We start from the raw sequence: 14479 nt of genomic DNA on the forward strand, positions 1-14479 counted from the left end.
CCCGGGGCCAGGAAGGGACAAGACATGAAGGGACAGGACAGCGAGGCAAAACACAAGTCTGTACATGCAGGAGGAGGCTAGATGGAACAGGACAGGACGAACTTAGCGGTCTGATTGGCGGAGAGGAATTGGTCAACATTTACAGCTCCTTCCTGCCAGCCATTATTGTGGCAAAAAATATGAAGTTAAATAAAGCGATGTCTTGTAGCCGATACAAGGTGGACAAATCAGACTCAAAACTAAATCTCTGTATTCTTCAAGTCAGTTCCTAATAATGTCTCTTTATGTTTGGCCTTTGTCACTTCAACATGACAGAACAAACCTGCTTGCTGCCAGCTTCACCTCTGATGCAACAGACCCAGGATTAGACTTGATCCTAATACTAGCAGACTGCAGGGCACAAGACGCAGTACCTCCTCCAAACAGCACAGAGTGTATCTCAGTGTACGAGGATGTGAAAATGATTGCACAGGTATGAAGAGTCAGCTGTGCGCAATCACTGACCTTAACAGAAGCCAGTGGGAAGCAGGAGATGACACCGGCACAAAACACAGACAACATCGAAGGCAACCACGACTCCAACATGGCGGCGGTTGCATGACGAGGAACAATGTACAAAGAGCGAGATGGTATTTGGTACCCACAGACGTAAGTGTCAAGTGTGAAAAGTCCAATTACCCAGAGTCGACAAAAGTGACAAATTCGGGCTTACCCCAAAAACGTCAATCTCCCTGTCCTTGGCCAAGGAAATCTCTCTTTGAATCGATTGCAGCTCCTAAGCTCTGAGGAGAGAGGAAGAAAGAGAGAGAAAGATATTTGAAACCAGGAGCTTTGTGGTCCTTATCCACGTGCTGCAGACTCAGTGACTCCCGAGCCTCTCTGGCACAGAACCGCCTCGCAACATGAAAACTCTTACCCTCTTTTTCCTTCTCATACTCCCTGTAATCTCCCCACCCATTTCCAATAGATCGGACTTTCTCACTTGCTACATTTGTGCCCCAGACATCATGTGAAAAGTGGAGTAAAACAGTGCTTTTGTGGTGTGTGAATTACCTAAGCCCCAGGCAGGCACAGTAGTGCTTATGGCCACAACTCAATTACAGCAATGTGAATCAGGTGGCGGCCTAGAAATCCCCTCAGCCTGATGCACAAATAGGGACACAGAGGCGCCTTCATTGCCAAGACGGAGACAAATCTAAAGTGGCGTTTCATCTCTTCGTCGTAAAACAGCAACGCCGATGCTGTACAGATGAATGGCTGCTGCAGACGAGGCATTTTGCGACACTGGTTTGGAGCGATTGTGCGAATAATGCCATTTTGTTGATGCGTGGTGCCAAATTATCAGAAGTGTTCTACAGGTCTAGTTGGAGATCTAAATTGAAAGAGTCACATGGAACTAGGGATTTCTGATAAATGGCACCTTTGTTGCCGTGGAAAGCTTGGAAAAAGTTTTGTGTGATTTTTTTTTTTTTCTTTTAAACCAAAGACAACTGGATGCAAATTGCAGGATGGTGGTTAGCACATGTTAAAAGGGCACTTTGTTGGATTTCATGGATTCTCTACAGAAACGTCGAACTGCACATTCATGGTCAGTCACACTTGAATAGAAAATTGGTTTGTGTCAGAAGCACTCAAAAGGCAGCGAGCTTTTCCTGTCATTCTCTTTGAGGGGAAACCAGAGACCATCTCTTTTTTAGCATATCCTGGCTAACGGATCCCTCGAGCTCCAATAAAAAAAAAGTTGAGCTGTGGACCAGGACAGGGCTTTCCAAAAGCATGTTCAAGAGAAACCAATGACATTTAAAACCGGGGTCTGTTTGCGCTTATTTCACTTCACTTGTCACAATGAGAAACCCAGTTTATTGACTTTAGAAAGAAGAAAGTTGTGGCAGGACAGAGCTTTCCTGAAGATTATGGGAGCGATTGCTCTTTAGAAGGGTCAACGCCGAAAAAAGAAAAAAAAAAGTGGCCTCGGTGTCATTTAACACGCATCAAATGAATTTCACACTGATTTGTCATCACAAGCTACTGAGGAAAATGAAAGAGCCGAAATATAATCACAGCATTTTTACAAAAACACTGGATTTATGAATACTACGAATGGTTCCAGTTACACAACAACTGGCTGCAGTGACATTGTTCTCGCGCATTAGCTCACCGTCCTGCTACATGTGCATATTTAGCCTGCGTGTTAAAGACAGAGACTACACGGATGCAAAGTCGTCGCCAGTGTTTCCCATGTAGATCCTAAAATGATTTTCATTTTAAACCAATGCATTGCAAATACATCATGTAATATTTCTACTCTGTAGCCAATATCATTTTGCAGCCAAATATTATCTCAACATTATGAGGTGGGGGGTCTTTCACATGTACAACACAGTAATAAATATTTAATATGAATTTCTTTAATGATAAATACAGAGATAGACTTGGCAAAGTCAAACTAATACTGTATGTAGCATTGTTTGAAAGCCAAATACCAACTATATTTATGATTTTTTTTTTTGGTAGTGAGATGATATCTATAACTCCAGGACACAACACTTAGATGTGAAAGATTCCCTGTTATCATTTCCATTCTCACAATAAGTCAGTGTCTGAATCCAAACGTCGGGACTTCACCGCTCTCGCAGACTTCAAGACTTTGTGAGTGTGTTCTCGGGATATTTATCTCTCCGACTCTGTGTCTGTATGCCCCAGGGTGTTGACTTCGTCAGACTTTACTTATTTAAATACCCCCAATTCATTGCAATACATACATGACATTGGCGTTTTTATCCGATTGGCAACTAAATAAAGCAAAAATAACTGGTCATAAATGTGTGAAACAATCACTCCATTTAAACCCTACTTGAATCATATAGGCCAGAAATACATTTTCAACCACATCATAATGCAGAAATATGTAGAATTATTGACTGAACACATCACAGCATGCTCGACCGATGTCTGCAAAAGTCCACAAATCCGGAGGGTGGATATTTGAATTCAGCCTCATGGTTTGTGTAGAGGCCCTTAATGACTCGCCATGTCACTTCCTGTTTTATTACACATTCTCACTTCCTGTTTGTGACTCTGAATGGTGCTTTTACTGGTCTGCTAGAATTAGGAGCAGCATAATTTCTAGAAGGAGGAGGTAAGGTGAAATGAGGACAGTTTATGCAGATGTGTGTACGAGTGCGTGCATGCAGTGTTCGCGAGCCTGGAGCCTACGCTGATGAGAGTGGACAATAGTAGCCTAAGGTAGTCACATCTTTATCCTTGCTGATGGGTGAAAACAATTCACTGCAGACACTCACCTTTGACTGACACACACACACACACACACACACACACACACACACACACACACACACACACACACACACACACACACACACACACACACACACACACACACACACAAAGAGAAGATGGGGCCTTCACTGCTATAGCCCTGCCAAACAAGTCCATCTGCTTTTCAAATGGAGCCCAATTTACCCCACATGGAAGGCCTCGATTGCTGAGAAACTCCACCAAGCATAGAGCCCTGCAACAATAATACAATTGGGTCACCCGTTCCTCAGTGTAGCATCAGCACCTGGGATCGGGTTCTGGGTTGCTCAACCTCTAATGGTTCAAAAGGTTTGATGGGAAGCGGTCCCCACTCTCAAGTGAAATCACCCTGCACTGTGACCGCATCACCGATTCATAATCTGTCAGGACAGACACATACTGTAAAGATCTGATTACGGTCCGACCAGCAGTCTCCAAAGTGTGTGCTTACTTGGAAATGGCAGCCCGGCGGCGGGAGTCATGAGCTCACATTTAAAACAGACACAACTGTTTTAACTCGCTCGCTCGTATGAAATTCCACCGGCTGCACACACGCACACAAGCATTCATAAAACATAAACTCCTCATCTCGAGGCTCTTGACTCCCAGCGGTGGAAATCCCCTTCAGTGGCACATAGATCACATAACCTCTCTTGACATAGGAGGACAGCACTCCCAATGGAGAGACGGAGATTCACACGCCGAGCGCTGGCCGAGGCTCCAGACTCGCCATTGTCCTTCAGAGTCATCCAAAGAAAACAATGAGGAGGGTCATGCAAGGCCCCCCTGTGGAATGGTAAATAACCAGAGAGAGTGAGACGCAGAGCCAGAGAGGAAGAGGCCGGGAGGGAGGAAGTGAGAGAGACTAATCCACTCTGACGGTGTTATATGGAACACCAAGTGTAAAATATGACCATGTGGGGACAGGTGAATTCCACTAATGTTCAATCACTCAGGAAGAATCTGACACTGGTTGAATGGAAAACTTGTCAGCTCCATGATGTAGAGAGCAGAAACACGTATGCAAAGACTGAATGTAAAATTATCTCACCTCTTGGTATGAGGGAATTATAGTTACTATAACACATGGGGAAAACACATTCATTCAAGTCAGAGTTTTATAACAATATTTTACGTGCTGCAGTAAAATAACAACAATTTACATCTCGCAGTGCGGGAAACAGTCGTTCTTTTTACGAGTGGAGTTGTTTAAACGAGTGCTGCTCAGGTCAGGGCCATGCCGAGGCAGAAAAAAAGGGGATAAAAAAAACCCAAACAATATCAAAGGCTTAGATTGTGGTGATGTTAATCATTCATTAGCGCCGAGTGACCCTTATTATAAAACCATCTTTGTTGTCATTATTCATCTGGCATAAAAATGCTAGCCTGTTAATTCAGACTCAGGATGTCGACAATAGGCGGTCTACAAAGGGCTTGGGAGGCACAGTCCCCCTCCCGATTGGTCTTTCATATGCTAATGAGGGAACTGTTTTGGGTTTACGGGCCTGGTTGGAAATGATTTAGGGCGACACCGGTGCTCTGGGCCTTTATGTTTAGGCTGGCCACGGGGGCTCATATATCACCCTGATCATTAATCAATTAGCGTCGCCGAGCCACCTGTCGGACACATCGGCGCACAAAACATTCTTGCCCTTGGGCAGTTGCTAGACGATGATCATCAGTAGCACCGCTATTACCTTCCAACAGCCCCTCCCTCCGCCTCCCCTCATCCCACCCCTACCCTCCCCATTCATGGTAATACCCTGATGGATTACATAATCGCACGCAAACGCCGTCCGCAACGTCAAGGGGTCTCCTTCCCAGAGATCTGAGTGGAAGCGTCGCGGTGAGTTCTCTTATGGGTCTCCCCTCCTTCCACCTCAATCAAACTGAAAGTTTGTTAACACGCGTTTGCCCTCCGCTGTCACAAACAGAAAAGAGCGGGCAGAGAGGAATTGATGCTGACCTTGAAGGAGAATCAATACGCTGACGGCTATTCAAAAGTGCTGAATGCACACCGACGCCGCGCCCTCCATTGTTTTAAACGTAACTGCCTCCAGCGGAGTATTGATGGTTGCTTGGTATTGATGACGTGTCACAGTAGCCAAATACGTGCGAGATGGAAAGGTACAAACTATGCAGGGTTTTTGTGCCATTATTCTGGAAAAGTGATTTTGTTTCGACGAGATGAACTTACTGCTGACTTGCGGTAAGGCAAATACATGCGAGACTGTGAAAACAAACAGCGGCTTTCTGCCCAACTTCAATCACAAACACTCAAGATTTCAGTTCCTGTTTTGAAAAAGAGAGGTGAAAAGTTGCTTCAGTTTTCAGGGTTGTTTCAAAACAGCATGAGGCTTCGTGATCTCCTGGAGCCACTTGAAACGTTCAGCAGTGAAAGCGATCGCGATTGAAACATTTTAACAAGATTTATGAATAATAAAAAGATTTAACAACTGCCCTTAATCCAACTGTTGTATTTTTTCCTGGAGATTTATATGTAAATTTGAACTCTTATGCAAAGGCCCTCACTGCCACTACACAATCTGTTTTCCACAGCCTTGCTTCTCTGACAATAGTCAACTCCCACCACCCTCCCAACCAACCCCACTAAAACCCTTCACATTTTTCACACTTTTTTTTTTTTTTTTTTGTTATTTGGAACTAATTCTTAAAAGCAGCTGAGGAGATAAGTGGCACTAAAATTAGAGCCTAATCCGCCAACCTTCAATGTGGGGACATGGAGAAAATAGATTTGTCAAGCCTTGATTTAGCTGTATTCTTTCATTATAAAAGTAGCACTCTTCACGCGGCTTAGCGGTACGAAATGGCTCAATCAGTCTCATGTGGAACATTTAAGTGGGAACGGGAGGGAAGAGGATGGAGTGAGCGCGTATCTGTGAACCCAGAAAACTCGGCGTCATGCTGGTGCCATTATTGGGTTGCGTTCATTGTTATTCCTACCTGTGCTGCACTCTTCAACTCTGAGGGCTACCCCTTGAAAATGACATTCACCATCCACTTCTAAAGGCTCCGAAAACAAGAGCCGTTTCACTGGGGGGATTGTGTAAAGTGTGTAACACTGGGCAAGGCACTAGAGAGAGTTTTTTTTTTTTTTTCCCCGTCTGTTAAATCCAACCAGCTCAGGCAAGGAGCCAGCTACCAACATTATCAGGTGGATTTTCAAAAGAACAAAAGCTCCTCTGCGATTCTTTAGTCTGCCAGTGGAGAAAAAAAAACAAAAAACTGAAACCCCATCCAGCACAGATACTCAGTGTGTGTGTGTGTGTGTGTGTGTGTGTGTGTGTGTGTGTGTGTGTGTGTGTGTGTGTGTGTGTGTGTGTGTGTGTGTGCGTGCGTGCGTGCGTGCGTGCGTGCATACACATAAGTCCCTTGTCCTTGATATTTCAACCAAATTCATTTCTTCCAGAAGATTATTTTCATGATAATCTCCCACTTTTTTCTATTTACTTATCTCTTCAGTAAGGTCCTAAAAACTGTCTGTGATCTTAAGGGTGTAAAGGTCAAAATTAAAGCTGAGAACGCAGGAAGGAGAGGGTATCTGTCCGGGCTCGCTGTATCTAATCATAAACGTATTTCAGAGGCCACAGGCCACATAAAAGATATTTTTGGAAAGATAAATCTGGAAGGCGAAAATATCTCGCACTTGACTGCAAACAAGGAAAGTGCATAGTTGTGTTGCCCGGTATCTGTTGGTTGGACAAGCAGTGTTGGGGAGAACAAACTACTGCCGGAGCAGATAAAGGCGATCCACGGGGTACAGAGGCAGCGGGAAGGTGGAGGGTGATGGGTGACGGGGCAAAGGCTTGACCTCTCTGGGTCAATAGGTGATCAGGAACATTTATCATACCGACGCTAGCTGCTGAATGAGAAACCAGGCAGCTTCTCTCTGAAGAAATTCAGCCACATTTCGGTGTCCAACTCCAATGAAGGCCGGGCCAACTACTGGCAACCAGATGCCCCGTGTTTATGACAGAGACAAATACTGAAATCCCTAAGTGGAAAAACATGCCATGCTGGCACACAGTAGCGGCAGTGAAACATTACATCACTTTGACGATTTAATGAGCACAGCCTGGATCAGATCAGTTTAAATACCTGCCAATGCCAATATAAACGCTTGTATTTCACGCTTCATGAGAGAAGCTAAAAAACAAGCTCCATTTGATAGGACAACAACGGTTGGAGGACGAAAGGGTGGAGGGGGGGTGGGGTGGGGGTTGGGGGGTTGTGGTTGCGGTTGAGGGGGAAGCGAGCAGCGCCGCGCAAGTCCTGATGGAAGCCATGCAAAGGTATCTGAACACAGGGAACCCATGGAGACGCAGCTCAGCCACGCTTGATATTCACACGGAGGGAACGACAAAGACGCAATTGAGTGTGGGGACCTGATTTGGCACAGCCTTATCAGAAAACACCCCCCCCACACACACACACACACACACACACCACATACCCCCACCCCACGCCCCCCGCCCCCGGGGGAATGTCCTACAGTGGCTCTCTGAGGGAACACGGCAGCTCGGGATTGTTGTGGCGCTCCGGACAAGTGGACGACAGTCCGAGTGGGCTTCTCAGGCAGGAGGCCAACCGACAATAAAAAAAAAAACACGCTGTTGTGCAGGAGGACAATTAGGACACACGCAACAAGGCATCCATCAAATTAAGATGGCAGTTAAGTTCTCAAATAAAATAAACACAGCCTTCTTGTCAGCCATTTCATAACTCGTGCATGGGCAGATGATCTACAATGCTTGTACTGGGAGAGAAATGCAAAAACAAAACACAAATTAGAGTTTGGTATTTCATTTTCATATCCCACAACCTCCAACGCACAGAGAAGACCGTTTTCAGCAGCGAACACAAACTTCACAGTCGCCTCGGACACTTTCTCTAAATCCATCAAAGAACTTTCCAAATGAAGGAGAAAGTTCTTTTCTGGCATTTGTACAGGAAGTGTCTTCATCTTACCATAGTTTTTGTAACTTTGTGAAATGTACAATCTGACAGTCAAGCCTCTTTCAGCAGCTTAAGATGTGCTGTTACATCATCATCATCCAACAGAGCAGAGGAAGATGTTAGCGGGCAGTGAAAAACCTGAAAGCATGCTGCACAAAGCAAAAACTGATGGCAGGACTCCACGAAGAGAATTGAAGTTTTATTACCTAAAAGTATAACGGAACAGAGGCTCCAGATCCGAGAAAAGATTCACAAAAACAAGGACAGGTAAGTAAAACACAGAGAAGCGTCCAAAGAAAACGCATTAACGAAGAAAAAGGAACACTGATTATTGTCATCATGCTAATAAATCTTTAACAATTTCATCCTTCCTCCAACACGCTGCAAACCATGCGCACGTTTTCACTGACTGAGCACATGGCCTGCAAAAACACTACGAGCTGAAAAAAAAGATGTTATACAGCCGTCATCACCACTGTAACGCAGCTGTTGACCGATAAATAGAACGGCTTAAACAGACAAACACTGAGCTGAACACGACCATTTGCTTCAGCGCTGTTGAGGAGGGTTCAGTCAAATCTGAAGGAAGCAGCCTTTTCACATGTGCACAGGTGTGACAATGGGCAGAGCTCCAAACAGTCTGAAAGTAGCTGTTTTTTTCTCTTCATTTTTCACATTCTTACTTCCACCGCCGTCCGTATTCACTGCCGAATCCCACCAGCCACTCCTGTGCAGTCGGTGACGGAGGGACGGTGAACGGCTCGAGACGAGAGACAGAACCGGAGCGGCCCACGAAGTCTGAACCCATTTTTGTTTTTTTGTTTTTTTTTTCCCCAGAGAGAACACTTTAAATACTCATGGTAGGAATAATCGAAGTGTTACGACAAAGTGTTACTATAATACAAAAGAATACAGGCCCCACACACAACAACAACAACAAATATTTATCGGATACTTGGGTTCCCCCCCCCCTGAGTACAACTGTGGACAAAAAAAACAAAAACAGGCAGTGGGTGAATTGGCACCACGTTGAGTAGACAGTGAGTAAGACAAGGAGTGGCTGATGTGTACGAATGAGAAGTTCGGCAGAAATCGCCGTGAAACGGAGAGGTGCAGTGAAGCCTCCTGGAACACCATCAACACATTTCACACATGCAGGACCTGGATACAACACGCTCGGGGCTTCCACCTTCATTTAGATGAAAATGAACCTCCTCGAGAGGAAACAAAGCCATTTTTAACCCCCCTCCTCCTCCTCCCCCGCCTCCCCTCCGCTACGACCCGGCCTCCCATAATATGCCCAGTCAATGGACTGTGGGTCTATTCAACTGCGGGCAGCCCACAGCACCGCCATAAATAATGAAGGGCAGCTCACATGAAACCCTAATCACCATTGTGCTGTCACCCAACTGAGAAGATTGCTTGTTTAATTTACTGCACCGCATCTGTCTCAGTTCTGCCCAATTTAGTTTCGCAGTTTCAATGGGCAAGTGCTCCAGGTATTTATCAATATGCTTTTCACCCGACGCCATCGATCAATACGAGTCCACTGTTCCCCGTATGGAAAGTCCGTGCGTGTCTGTTCCTCTTTGGTGTAAATGGGTTTCGGGGTGATGGTGCGTACGTGCGCCGCGGAGAACAAACAAGAAAGCTGCAGCTTGTGCAACAACAAAGGCTGGCTGAGAAGAAGCCATCAACACTCAATAACCGGAGCTCATTATTGGCCATATACAACGTACTTCATTACATTACTATTCCATTAGCATGCCGACATTTGCATATTCCAGTCACCTCTTTACAGAGGCTGTTGATCATAAATGGCAGCCATATGCTGCCTGGTGCGCCACATTACAGAATTATTACTGCGACACAAAAAGCCAAGAAAAATGGAAACGACACGAAGCGAAGTACAAAACCAATCAAAGGATCCGCCGTCGTTGACAGCGACGGCGCGCGCGTCATTTGCAACCGCAGGTTATGACACAAAAAGATCCGCAGGCCGCGGCCTCGTTTGCGTGGCCGGGTGCGTTTCCGAGACGCCTTCCTTACACGTGCCGTTTATTAATGTGTAAACTACCGGCGCATCAAAAAAAATTGTCTGCGGCGTTTATAGAAACAAGACGTGCAGAATGAATTGGCGCGCCGTAAACCCATACAAAGCCGCGCGCCATCAGCCGAATCATTTCCGGCCGCGCTCTTTTCGTCCACTTTCTCCCGCTGCACACCCAGAAGTCCGGGCCGCCCGGCAGTCGTTTCAGCTCCACGTCGATTTAGGCGCGACGGCTCTTCACCGGGTCCGGCTGCTCTGCGGCGACAGCCCGCGGAGACGGAATACAAGTAGCGGCGGGCTCACGAGCCGCACGCCCTCGGCGGGGCGGCGAGCCAACGCGGCGGGGCGGTTGGAGAACATTTCTACGCGCCGAGCCGCTCGCGAGCAGCCCGCTGTCCAGCGCCGGCGGCGGCGTCGTCTTTGTTTCAGGGGCCCGTTATCTCTCCCAACGCCGCGTTCTCGTCGCACTGATAAATGCGGCCGAGCGACATCCAGCTAATGTGCAGGCAGCTGCGGCCGCAGCAGCTGAGTAATACGCTGTCAACTGCCACATACGCCCACACAGGAGGCACAATGGAGAGGATTTGTTCCACTGAAATCAGTGTTAAGATGCTTTGGTGAGAGAAGTGGTTTGAAACTGGACGCGGCAAACTCGGGGGGGGGGATGACAACGGGAGCTGTCGAGTGTCTTAGTTAAGAAGATGAGAAGCGGGTCGGCCAATAAGCATCCGAGCAGGAAGTACGATTAAATGAGCTTCTCCAATGTGAGTATTTTCTGCTTTTCTTTTGTTATCGTTGTAAAGGGAATATCTTTGGGTTTTTGACTACTTGTTAAGACAAAGTATGAAAACATAACCTTGGACTAGAGACGGCTCATGATTTTTTAATCTTCGAATAGACATAAAATTTTTTTTTTTTAAAAAGAAAATCGACTAGTTTATGGTACTATTGTCTCGCCTTAATCCCTTCTTTTTACCGCCAGTTGATAGTGTACTGCCAGAAGTTGGCAGTAATGCACCTTAGAGGCTGTTTGCAACAGAAGGAGAAAAAGAACATGTCGTTGCCAGGCTGCAGAGGCCTGTCAGGTAAAACCTGTGTGGCTCTGCGAGATTAAATGTCACAAACCGCAAAAAGTTCTGGGTAGAACTCTAATCCCCAAAAATAAACAAAAACAGTGTGCAGTGCAACCTCTGCAGGTAAAGCCGGTGTCCAAGTGTACCATAACTATGCACGGTGACTTGAGAGCATCGCCCCGAACGGACGTCACGCCGACAATCAAACGGCCAGACGAAGTTTAATTTTAGACGTGCAGAGCAAACATCTGCCCTCGTCACCCGTGTCAAAGTTTAATGCCATTAAATGAGCCCAAGTTCACAGCACGCGTGTATGTGTGGCGGCGGGGTCAACCAATGGTCGCATAGTTCCTGGCCAATACTGAATTGTGTTTTTGCTTGAAATTCTCATCTCTACCTGGGATTATTGTAAACTTGGGACAGACAAATTCATTCAAAATGAATCAGCAGAATAATCAAAATGAATAATAAAGTTGCAGTCATGATCTGGACCTCACCAGCGTGACGTGCATCTTATCGATCTGGCATCCGAGCAGCCTCTCTGAATATTGCGCTACCAAATCGATGTGAAAATGGACAGTTTCGTTACCCCGGACGGCCGCTCAAAAATCGCCGCGGTGTTGTCAGCGACTGCAGACACCCACTTGAGACGGAGAAGCGGCGGTAAAATCAAGGAGCACTTGAGGACAGATTGGCCAGTCAGACGTCTGTGTAAGTGACACTGGCGATCTGGCTGTCTGACTCACAGCAGCAGAAGGTTAACTTGGCAGCTGAGCTGTAAAGCGCTTCTCTGAAGAGGAATATTAACAACATGTCCCTCAGTGCAGACTGAGTGAGAGAGAGAGAGAGAGAGAGAGAGAGAGAGAGAGAGAGAGAGAGAGAGAGAGAGAGAGAGCAACAGGAAAAGAAAGATGGAGAGAAAAGGAGAAATGGAGAAAAGGCGAGGAGCATAAGGGCTGGGTGGGTGTGCGAATCCAATTTCCAGTGACAGTGCGCTCAGGATCACTGTTTCAGTGAAAGAGCATATCATCTGTCAAAGTTAATGGCAGTGTCCAGGGGAAAATGAAGGAAAATAGAATGAAGACCATTCATTAAGAAGGTGGGGGATGGGTGGGGATGGGATGGGTGGGGATAGGGGGTAGGGGGGGGAGGAGGGGGGCGTCGAAGCCATCTTTCTGCTCCACTGTCTCCCCGGGAAAATAAATATATACACAAGCTATTATTTGTGCAATTACAAGGTGGCAGTGCAGCCACAACCGGGAGCCGGTTGCGGCCGAGGGAAAATTAGTCCGAAGAGAAATCTGCGGACTGAGGCGCCCGGCTATCAGTGAGGATGAAGAGGTCGTCCTGGCTGCAGAGTAGGACGGCTGGCAGACTGGCCAACGTGGCCCGGCCAGCCCGTCTCTCACTCAGAGCTGTGGATGTACTCAGTGGAAGCAATTGATACCATTGTTTTATGGAGAGGAGGGTGGAGGGGGTGGGGGTGGGGTGGGGGGTGGGGATTAAGAACCAACAATAGGGCTCTTTCACTGGAAATGTCAGCCTTCACGCTGGGGGACTGTCCGACTGGGCAGAGACACTTTTGTAAAACGCCAAGGTACAAAATGAGTGCGGAAAATAGTATGAAATTTGGTGGGGGGGGGGGGGGGGGGACGAAACGCCGCGACACGGGCCAGGACGTTCACGTGCCAATTGACAGACGTGCAATCTCAAACATAGGACAACAGGCTGTGGGAAACTCGACAACACGGATTAATGTGGAACCGTGTCAAACAGAAACGCGAGACTTTCAATCCATTATCGTTTTGCGCGAGCTTGAAGATCCGGTTGCAAACAATAAAGCAGCCCTACAACATGTCGACGATTTCAAGGTCTATCAAAACAGTCTGCAGCTTGAAACACATTCCAAATCAATAATCAGGATAATAGGTTATATGGGTCTTTAGCTCAGCCTCATTAGGAAAAAAAAAAAAGAAAAAAAAAAGGAGACAAACGTGGCCTGATTCTTCAGGCAAATTAACAAAGTGAGGGACCTAAAATATCACAAGCAATGATCCATTCTGGGACATTTTATTATGAGAATACACAGCAGAGACACACAAAGTTCTTCCTCTGAGTGCTGCTTTGATAACCCCACTGGCCTTGGACCTCTTTGAAAATCTCAAAGAGATGAATATGAGGTGAATATAAAAAAAGGAGTTAAAGTGAGGTACCCTGCCGCTTTAAGGCTGGGATGAAACCAAGTTATTCTACCACTCTGACCTAATTGCTCTCACGCTCTCCCAACACGAACACTGGGAGCTGCGCACTCTGACACGTAAAGATTATTTAATACCATCAAAGCCATAAAAAGAGGAATAAAAGGAGGCGGTGTGAAGGGGAGGGAGAGTTACCCCTCACGTGACTGGCAGGGCCAGGCAGGACAGTTTGCTGTGTAGGGGGAGCGCAACAGAAAGGGAATCAGTATGCAAAAGCAGGCCCGTCTAACTGCCGTCGGCCAACATGAGTGGAGCTCCCACATCCCAACATCACAGCGGCTGCACTCCCCCTTCAAAAAAAAAAAAGAAATCCCACTCGGCTTCAGCTACACTCTCCTGGTATCGGCTCCCACCCTTCTTCTTCTCTCCCGCTTTTCCCACACTCGCCCCGGTCCCTGAGGCACTGACTACGTCATTGGGCACCACAGCAAAACCGCTGTAATATCCCAATTTATTTCTACTTATTCTGACAGACTCTAGTGGGCCCGTTTCATTTGGGTCAAAGCTGGTTTTATGAGTCCAACGCTACACTTCACGGTTCCACTGGACTCCCATTTGCAGAAATGAGCGTTTCTCTGTCAGGATCGGAGATGGGGTTTTTTTTTGTTGTTTTTTTTCCGCTGACGAGCTGAATTAATTTCTTCGCGGCAACATTCGTAGTAAACCAACACGTGGGGAGATGAAAACAAATTCTAACAAATCTCCTCCCGTCACCACCCGCCCCCCACTCTGTTTTTTTTTTCCCTGTTTACAGCGAGTGAAACCAATTCTGTCGTGTGGTTTTCACTTCAAGCGCTTCCTAC

General features: G+C 46.6%; 1 protein-coding gene across 2 annotated transcripts in view; it reads right to left on the bottom strand.

Moving 5' to 3' along the window:
* raraa (retinoic acid receptor, alpha a) overlaps positions 1–14479 on the bottom strand; it is a 143411-nt gene that overhangs the window by 125191 nt on the left and 3741 nt on the right. The window contains exon 2 of one of the 2 annotated variants that reach the window (XM_069691427.1): positions 713–782. The exons of the other annotated variant lie outside the window; for it this stretch is intronic. The gene's annotated coding sequence lies outside the window, so the exon portion shown is untranslated. The remainder of the gene's footprint in view (positions 1–712; positions 783–14479) is intronic. 2 annotated transcript variants of the gene reach the window in all.

The sequence above is a fragment of the Brachyistius frenatus genome, unplaced genomic scaffold (genome assembly GCF_029030835.1).
Source record: "Brachyistius frenatus isolate BFR_SWC_R1_liver_20210118 unplaced genomic scaffold, ASM2903083v1 Contig_11, whole genome shotgun sequence".
Classification (NCBI taxonomy): Eukaryota; Metazoa; Chordata; class Actinopteri; family Embiotocidae; genus Brachyistius; species Brachyistius frenatus.